We start from the raw sequence: 10,591 nt of genomic DNA on the forward strand, positions 1-10,591 counted from the left end.
GGCCAATCACAAGAGAGTGGGAATGACAGAAACTGCTCGACTGAGAGAAGTAGACTTGAGAAACTATGATGTCACCATGACTATGACTAAGACCATTTAACCCCTTCTTTAAAACAGGGAAATGAATTACAAGCTCAAAGCTGACTAAAGCCTAACTCACACCAGAGGATAATTGGCCATATTTCGGTCCCGATCGGGCCCTTCCGACAATCGTGGAATAAAAAGATTATGTGTCATTGGACGCATCAGAGAATCGCAACTATTAAACACGTTTGATATTTACGAATGAATAGCGATTGAGGGCGCGAGCAGAGAACGAGTTGAGATCCGTAACTTGTTCAAGCCAAGTTGTTTCCGTCTTCTCAGCACAAAACATCGTGCACACACAACGGCTATTCACTGACAACGCCGACAGTCCGATTCCACGTCTGTTTATATTCTGAAGTCACGTTAAATATCACAAGTGATCCCAAATCCCTGGACTAGCTGATTTGAAGTCGGATATGAAAATGCTCTAGTGTGGCAAAGACTTTAAAGGGGAACTAAATCCCCTCTTCTGAGGATGACAAAATTTGAATGCAATAGCTGGTGTTTGACCAGAGAGAAGCAGTAGGTTTGCTGATTTCAATACTTTACACCAAACTGTGAAGATGTGCACCTGGATAAGCAAATACCATTACAAGATACCCATATATTCTAGGTGAACAAAAGTGGTATAGAGGTTTAGTGACACTTTAAGTTTGAAGATGGATCAGAAAAAACTTCCCTTAAATCTTCCTCTAACAAAACATGAGCACATCCTGATTTGTACTTCCTTAGTTTTTGGACATTGGAAGTTCACTCATTGAACGATTTAAACTCAAAATTATCTGGCTCTCAGTGAACAGCCATCACACAAAAATAAAGTTACTACAAATTCACATTTTAGTCGTGATAACACCAACAATAAAATGGCCTCTGATTTCAATACAGCAATGCCACCTTTTCTCTATCTGACAATCTTCTTATTTGTGAGGCTGTTTGCTGGCCATGACATGAGCCAGGCCATATGCACTGGCAGGGTTAGCACCATCTGCAGTGCAATGATAGCTGCTTCCATTAAATGTTTATGATGGCACTGGTGGGATTGTCCAAGAGTGTGAGGTGATGGACACTGTTCAGGCTTACGCCGACCTTGCAGATAAGAAAACCTGTAAGGAACAGTCAAAGTACAAAATGACTGCAGAATGAATGGTGTATTTTGATATTGGAGGACGGCAGGGGAGATAGGTCATGGATTTTGCTCGACAGAGGGTTTGAATATGTAAACATAAATCGAGCTGCACCGAGCTAAGTCTCGATGATTTTGAAAACATGCAACTAATTATAATTATTCTCTCCTCTGAAACACCGGGTGACTCGGTTGACTTGTTCGCTTGTCACCAGATTTGATTGACAGCTTTTGCACCAGCTTTTAAACAAGCCAAACAACTTAGGTGTGAAATCCCAATACTCACTCTTAACCCTAATGAGGAGCGGGCTGCAGTCACATCGCATTGTTTTGCAAATCCCAGTTGTGTCCAGTGAAACTCATAAAATCACACTTATTTTCTGATTGTACCGCATGTCAAGGGTAATTTTTAATTCACCATCTTGCCCAAGGACACTTAGTCATGGATGAGCCAAAGATCGAACCATCAACCTCCCGAGTGTCAATCAATGTGGCTAAACTTCGGGCTAGAGTAGGTAACTTGCAACTGAACCACCGATGTGTATTGTATTTGCTCTTTGGTTTTTATAACAGAGGTTATACTGAGTACGGCTCTAGTTCATCTTTTGAGCCATAATTTCAGTTTCAAAACAGCACCTGTGTTGTTTAAATAGGAAATGCACTTGCGAGTTGGTCTTTAATGAGGTGTGGTCAGGTGCCATGCTTAAGGCAGTGAGAAGCTATTTATTTTGGGCCAACAAAAACCTGGTAAGATCAGTGGTGCAGAAATTCACTGTTATTTTAGGGATGTTTTACACTCACAAGGTACTTTCACCACATTCTTTAGACCATGTGTGTAGATTTTTAAAATAACATGTGCCTTGTGTGTATGACGATACAGGAAGGGTTGTATTTGGTATTTATAACATGTGAGTGTGTGTGTGTGCATGCTCTCGTCCTCTGCCTCCTAGGGATGGACTGCAGCTCCACCAGACTTACAGGCAGCAGTTCACATCAGGCTACTCTTCATTCCCCCACTTCATTCCCCTTGTGTGATGTGCACAGCATCAGGAATCTACAGATCCATAAATAAAACCATAAAACAGCAGTTTTCCCTCCTGCTGCCATACTGCAACACTACAGAATACATACACTTTTCATTTCCCCCCTCTAAGACCTTGGTGAGTGGGAGCGAAGGAGAGAGGGAAGATATGAGAGGGAAGACAGTTAAGAGAGGAAATGGGGGAGGCAGAAGGGCAGAGCGAGGCGGCATGGTGTCGTGGAGGAGCAGAATGAGAAAGAACACGAGTTGAAAGGCGATATGAAAGGAGAGGCAAGACAGAGAGATACAGCAGGAATAAATTAATATCTTTAAAACACCAGACGAGAGCACAAGAAGAAAAACATCGTCAGGGACAGAGAAAAAAAGGAAATATGAAAAGAATAGAAGGTCAGGGTGCATGCTTGCATCTCAAGAAATACAAGGGAAAAGAGAGAGCTTACAGTAGAGATGTCTGCCTCTGGCAGGGACACTGGGTAAGACCTCGCTGAACCAAGTTTGTCAGACACATCTATCTGTTTGATTACGTGATAAACTACATCACTTTGCTCTCCTCTGAAAATAATCCTTCCCTCTGTTTAGAATGCTTCCTGAATACTGAAACCTCAGAGTACACCCTGCTAACGTCTCGAGCTGCAGCGCTTTATCTCAGCGGCAGAACAGAAAAAAACACTTAAAAGGGCGCCATGTTTTTGCCCTGCAGACACAAGGAAAATACCTGCTTCTTAAGTCAATAGTGCATGGATTAGTAAAGTATGTGCTATGTGTGTTTTCTTTTAGGCGTAAAAGGAATACTGCGTTCAACTTTTCCTTCATTTCCAGTGAGGGAAAAGGCCAATAACGTGCTTGAGATCTTCTAAAAAGTGAAAAAATTAAATGTTATGCATTCCAAGCAATGATTACTGGCTAATGAGGCAATGTGCTGCATGTTTGAAGTGTCAAAACACTGCCTGTTTGTGTTACCACCGCATATTTAGAATGTAACTAGGAATACGGAACGGGAAGTCATGTCTTAATTCAAAACTGTCGTTTACATGCCAGTGTGTTTGTGAAGGCTTACATTTCATAAACAGCCTGATGTCATTAACAGTGAAAGCAAGCTTTCTAATCTTAGTCAAAGTTTACTTTTAATTATGGTTTTCTATCGCTTCGGCTCTCTGACAGACTTTGCTCCTGGAATCCATCTGTGTGCACATTTATTTTCCCCTTTATTTTCAATCAAACTTTGCACCTGTCCACCTTGGATTTGTGCATGTCGTTCAGTCTCATGTTGCACAAGTTTTGCATTTGGGTCAGTAAGTGTGTTCACAGAGGCTGGTGCCGTGAATTGTTGTGTTATTTCTAATTGTGTTATTTATTATTTATAAGATAACTATTTCACTTGTTTCACATTTTGTCATCTTGTTGCTTTAAGCTTAACTAAAAACCCATTTCCCATTCCCTGATCTACACTCAATACTCTCACAATGACAAGTAACAGGAAAGTCACATTGACCTATGTATTCAGATCCTTTGTTAAGGCTACCGAAATATATTCTCACGCATTGAAGTTTCCTAAGAGCCACAGTGGTTTTCTACCTTAAGTTTAAACTTAAAATTTTAAAAACAGCTACAAAATGAGCTTTGCTCTCAGAGTACATAATATCATTTCAAGTTCTCTATCTCTCTGTCCTCATTCTGCAGGTACCAGTGACTCCTGGACTGCAGGATCCAGATCCAGTTGTCAGTAGGAATGGGTATCATTAAAATTTTAATGATACTACTTCTTCTACTCAATACTGCTTATCGATCCGGGGCTTTAAAGATACTCTTATTGGTTCTTTTTATGAGAAAGAATGAAACTGTTTTTATTTGTCCTAAAAAGAACCAAAAGAACAATTTGTGTGTTTACATAAATGCATTTCTTTTGACAAATAGGGTGAACTTTAGCTATGTGTTATGTGAGATTGCTCATATTTCCACCTTTACGAGCAAAACTCTTATTTCACTTGAGGCAACTACTGTTGTTTGCGTCAATTCTCGTATCCAGACTTAGGAATGTTGAGCTCCTTCCTTTATGCTTCCTTTATTCCTATATGTTTTCCAAAAATACCGCTAGCAGCGCCGCTAATATTACGCTGTATCGATATTACTGTACTTAAAAATGTATCCCCGGGGCCCATTTAGTACCTGTTTTCGGTACCCATCATTAGTATTCTTTGATTAAAATTTATATCAGAATAATTTATGCAACAATTCCTGCTACTACTTGTATAAATTACACTGTAATACTATAAAAAAAAAATCATGACACAACTTAAAACAACTGTTAAATCTGCCTGTGGTCTCTCTCTTCTGCCACTACCTTGTCTCCCTCTTTCCTTTTCTCTCCCCCTTTTGTCCCCTGCTTCTTCATTGTTCCCCATGTTTCCTTTCACCCCAACCTGCCTAGGCAGTCTGGTTCTGCCAGACATTTCTTCTTGTTTGTGAATGTGTGTGAACTGATGGGTTTCTGTTTTCCTCTTCAGGTTTATGCCTTACTAAGTTAAGTGCCTTGAGATAATGCACGTTTTGATTCGGCACTATACAAATAAAAATGTATTTGATTTTGAAATGCGGGCTAAGGCCATAATCCCCTTTCATATGAAAACAATTTTATTACACTACTGCCATATAGAGCCATTCAGTGGGTTTGTATTATGTGATTGCTTCCTTCCGTTTTACTCTAATCCTAGTTTTTTTAGACAACATTCACCACAGAGATAAATATGCGGCATTCTTCTGTTGCATTTACTTGTTTTAATGCAAAATTTGCAAATGCTCTGGCACTTTCAAAAACACTGTATGCCACCACGCCGCACGGCAGCAGTTCTAGGCTCATTTGCTGCCCCCAGTTTTGATTGAATGTGTCATTTGGCACATACTTCTGGGAGCTGTGACATAAAAACCAAATCATCCAGGACTAAAGTCTTAAAAATGATAACTTCACTGACTCCAAAAAGGTGAAAAACAACACTGAAGATACATTTCAATATGATAATAATAACCATAATGCGGAAACTGCACTGCATATTGCTTTATCAATATTAACCTGATTTATTGCACAGCTCGAGTGTCCATATGTGATTGTTTTAAGGTTATGCTTGAGCAGGCTGGATAGAGTTTGACACTTGTTAGTGCACGGATATATGAGCCTGGTGACACTTGGGTTATAAAGAGCAGGAGTGGAACCAGAGCTGTGAAATACTAGCAGCTTATTTGCATATGAAACTGAATGAAAACCTTGAAGAGGAAAACCTCCTCAGCCTTCCTGTCATCAGCAGTGTGACAGCCATTGTTCATAGCCCACAGAAGTTTCTCTCAGTCTTTGTCACATGCAGAGCACACACCCACATGCACGCGCGCACACACAGGATCGCACCGCTACTCTTCTTGGGACACTGCATTGACTACCAACCAAAATAAAACGTAATCCCTAACCTTAATCATAACCAATTAATATCTAACCTAACTACAATTCAGATCTTAGCCCTAAACTTAACCACTTCTTGAGATTCTGCCTTACTAGGACCAGGTTTTGGTCTAGTAGTCCTGACAAGGTTAGCATTTATGCCAGAAAAGGTCCTAAAGACGTAACAAATACAAGAAAACACATATGTATGTATCTGCATTTTCATCCATTGAAATATGGCACTATGGAACACAATTTGCTCTCACAAACAAAAACATAAGACTTTAAAATATAAGACGCATTCATAAACCTTCCTCTCAAAATACAATTAAACGAATAGGTGTCAGGGGACTCTTCCCTGCAGTGAGTGTGGGTGCATGCAGGCGTGTGTGAGTGTGTGTGGGTGCATGCGTCAATGCAGGGAAAAGTCCCTTGACGGCTATTCATATTTGTGCAACACTACAATCCATTCTAAGCCAAAATTTTCATGATTAAGCAGGCTTCAACATAAGCCATTACCCATATCCCAGTCTGAGCTGCGGCAGGATGAGACCTTTCTAATTTTAGGCAATGAAACTGAAGAAAGTTCTGTCAGTCACAGACCTATTGTTGAACTGACCTTCATACCCATACTGATCCATTAATACTTTGGTCTCTACGTGTTGTAATAAAAGTCCTCAAAATGCCCAACAGCTTTTGACCCCATTTTACTTTTAAGGAACATAATGGATGGCTGCCAGTGAGTGGCATAAAAGGAAACTGGTGTTTAAAGCCTGAAGCATGTCATGGCCATTTAAACTGTGGGTGCCATAGCTTTGACTGAGCCCAACAATGTATTTCAGAACCACAGGAGCCGTGTTTTGTGTGACAGAGTTTGGATTAAAAGTCGCAAAAACTGTCATCAAGGATGATGAATGAGTCAGCAGAGGCTTCTGACTCAAGGCTGAACTACAAAAACAGGTTACCACCAAAGCTAAGTCGGTTTACATATGGTAATGCTAACAAAGAACGTCTTGAAATGCAAGCAAAAACAGCTTAACAGGTATATTGCTCTATCTCTAAGTCGTACTGTGATAAAACCTGATTTGCAAATAAATGTAACATAACAAAATAACAAACCGTTTCTCGCTGATGTCAAGCTGTTTAGTACGGCTTGTCAAAAATGATAACGCTCAACACATTAAGACTATATCTTTAACTTAAAGCATACACAGACCATTAAAATTATGGAAGACAGCTGTTTTTTAAAAGCAAGAGGCAACAGATTTAACACGTCTGCCATTTAAACTGCTCGTTCACCGAATGCCTGTCTGTTGAGCTGCTTTTGATCTTTTGTGAATGAAGGAATAAGGTTTATAAAATTATTTTAATGTCTGTCAAGAAAAGTTTTATTTCCCAAAAGTAGCTTTCACCCCGTATCTCTCATGTAAATGCGCTCAAAAACACCATCCATTAAAGCAAGAAAATTAAAAATAAAGAAGCTTTTCAACTGGTTCTGGCTTTTAAAGTACTTGGCAAATGAAAAGTCCATGTTACCAATAAAGAGTTAATGAATTTGTACAGTCAGGCGGTATAAAATGTATCAATCATGATGTGCCGCAACAAGGTTTCAAGGCCTACATAACCTACAAGAGACCCCCTACCTCTGCCTCAGGCTCCCACACCTGTGCTGCCTCTCCCTGAAATCCAGTATCAGCAAGACAGCTCAGCAGGGTGGAGGTAACAGGTTACTTTCACTCTGGATACTCTTGCACATTTAGTATTGATAAACTTTAAATAAAGAAGAGGTCTGCTCGGCTCTGAAGTGGAGACACACGGCATCATGATCTGTGCATTTCAAAAGCACCGATCACAGTAAACACATTTATAATTACTGAGCAGAATATCTGATCTTAAATATTTCAATGAAGCAGAATAAATATAACTACATATTCCCTCAGCATTTCCTTTGCCTTTTATTATGGACCGGCTGATGCAATATTCTGTATCTTCATTGCTCCAATACTGGTCAAAGTCACTGGATTGGATATCAGAAATATAAAAATGTAAAATCCAGTGTAGTAAAAAAAACCAACCCTGAATATCACATAAATGCTTCATTAAGCACATGCTGCAAAGAAAGAGAGGAATGCACACGTCTGCCGTGCTGCAGTGATCATGTGAGCTGTGTGGATCTTTGAAAAAGGACTGTATCTAACTGATAACGGTATGAGTAGATACTGTGATGACGCTTGTCTACTTGTAATTATTACATTCATTATTCAGCAAACAAATAACATTTTAATTATGGGAGAGTTTTTTGTTTTTTCTGGTTCCTGGTAAAATGAGTGTCAGCCGGAGCCTTTGAATAAATCCATGTTAACAGAGAGTCCAAAAATAGTCAACCCTCCAAATAACTGAACATTAAGGCATGCACACACTCACATAAGCACAATGTGATCTGAGGGTTGCTGTGCTGGAGCTGAACTTGTCAGTGGTTTCAGGTGGCTGAATCAACTCCTGCTTTCAAGGCTGTAGAGACTCAATGACATCCCTTTATGTCAGATTAATATTACAGTGGTATCTTGCTGTGGGCAGCCCAGCGCCATTTATTTTCTGCAGAGGTATAGAGACAGGGCAATGGGATGCACAGCAGCAAAGAAAATGAGCAAGGAAATACGGATTATGGCTGCTTAATGCAAATGAATCTGTGACGGCCTTTATTACTGCAGGCAAACCCAATGAACAATGAACAGCCAGGCCCAAAAGTGCTTGGTTTGGATTTATGTACACATGCATGACCAATCGAGAGTGTTAAGACTCTTACACTTATTTTGCTTTAAAGTTGAAGTCCAGTTTGACCCTCAAGCGCCAATAAGAATGCATATTGTTAAGTATTCTTCTTGATACTACATGCTCTGGCTTTAAGTGAAAAAAAATGAAAAAGAAAAACCTTGAATGTCGGACCTTTTCCTTGACAGTTTTTGACTGCAGTCATGCCCGAAGCCCCAAGAAAACTTATTCCGTCCCTGTGCTGAGTGATCAGACATTGAAAAATTCGGAACGACAGCTCAGGCCATGCTCTGACCATTTCATATTGAATTTATGAACAATCAGCAGGCTGCTAGCATACATAGCATAGCTGGGGGCCGTGACTTTTGAACTACGAGCTAGGCAGGTGAAAGCTGTGCATCTCTCCGTCTCGGTGTGATGTGATGGACTGTCACAAGACGTTTGAGCGTTTTCATGCAAAAGACTGAAATACAAGAATCTTCAATAATTTACTGGGACTCATGTAATACCAGGTTTCAGTGCCCGTTCCCGCAGAAAGACGATGTGAGAAAAACACTCTCATCTCATTACATCATTGCTTTTCGCTACAAACCATTTTACGCAACATCATGCAAGACGTGTTTTGGAAATAAGTGAGAACCAAATTTAAAAAAGGAGAGATTAATGTCACTTTAACAGATAGATGGTACCGAGTTGACTCAATATTAAATTTCATCAAACACTCTGATTTAATAAAGTAATGAACTGAAGTTTCATCTTTGCATCGTCAACTAAGGTGGAAGCAAAAGAAAAAGAGGCTTCACAGTTTTTCTGTGTATTTCCATACATGATCAAACCTACACTCAGCTGATCCCTTTGATTCATTTGGCTATTTATCTGACATGTGTAAACATGTCCTGTTGTAAATGTTAACGCAGGATTACATGCAGGTGTGGAACTAAATAAATAATAAATAAAAATGCAAAAGATTCTAGCCCAGCGGTAGCCGAGGAAAGCTAAAATGAATACAGATAGTAGAAAATGTTTAAATAAAACACAAAGACAAGCGAAACACCGTGGGGTTTTTAGAAACAGTTAAATTATTGACTGAAAGTTTAAAGGTCCGACGGTTGAATTTATAAGACATTATAAAAATACACATACATCTTAAAATAATCCAATCTTTTCCCATTTCTCATTCTTCCAGGACCACCAACCCCTGAGCCAGCAATGTAGCGCTACCTTAGACTTCATTTGGGGCTGACATTATTGGAGGGGAGGGAGGACCGGCGAGTGTTCCGAACAACAAGAGACTTAGTGGAGCCAGAAACGGACGCTCTCATGCATGTCCAGGCAGATGTCATGGGCCACAGGGAAACTGCTGTCGCAGTGAGACCAGGGCAGGAGGAGACAAACCATCCTTGACCAAAAGTAATCGTCTCATTTGTCTCAATCAAATCATTTGAAAGAAGGTAGATGCCCGCTTAGGGCAAGACTACCATATGTATTATTTAACAAACTGTAAACATGATGTGCAGATACAGCCTTTATCTGTCCATTATTCTGTTTTGTTACAAACAATTTTAGACGTGATTTAGAAATATATACTTGAGAGAGCCAACAATTCTATAATACCCACAAATATGTATTTTGTTCCTCCAGAAATCTGTTTTGACTGTCTCATCAAAACTAAGCACTCTACAATCTAGAACACACCCGTGTCAAGGAAGGCTGCAAATCCAAGGTTGATGGTAAGTCTGTCTTAAGTCTCAGCAGAGAAAAGGTGTCGTAAATAATACATCATCAAAAAAAGTCACACTCTAGGAGATAAATGGAATAAAATAGTTGTTTTCACCACCAGCAATGACAAGCAAATACTGTCGTGAAAAGTCCTAGAGATAGAATTCAAATTCACTCTTTAACAAACACCTTACCTGTGATATCTCCTGTAATCGGATATTAAACAAGTGAAACAATGAAACTAATGAGGACAGAAGAGCATAAATAAATGAGGAAATCAGGGAGACTGCTCTTTTCTCAAAAAAATAAATCACAAAGAATGTTTTATTGCAAATTGACAACGTGCTCCCACTAAAAGCCCCTCAACACTTCCCAACACTCTCCATAATCCTGCTTTCCCTGCTGTGTGTCACCATCCTCA

General features: G+C 39.7%; 1 long non-coding RNA gene across 1 annotated transcript; it reads left to right on the forward strand.

The window, feature by feature from the left end:
• Positions 1–2,408: 2,408 nt before the first annotated feature.
• LOC122759584 lies at positions 2,409–10,155 on the forward strand. The gene is made up of 4 exons (XR_006358274.1): positions 2,409–2,725; positions 3,933–3,971; positions 9,638–9,861; positions 10,093–10,155. It is a non-coding gene; the product is annotated as an uncharacterized LOC122759584 (long non-coding RNA).
• The last annotated feature ends 436 nt before the right edge of the window (positions 10,156–10,591 follow it).

Source organism: Solea senegalensis, linkage group LG18 (assembly GCF_019176455.1).
Source record: "Solea senegalensis isolate Sse05_10M linkage group LG18, IFAPA_SoseM_1, whole genome shotgun sequence".
NCBI classification, from domain to species: domain Eukaryota; kingdom Metazoa; phylum Chordata; class Actinopteri; order Pleuronectiformes; family Soleidae; genus Solea; species Solea senegalensis.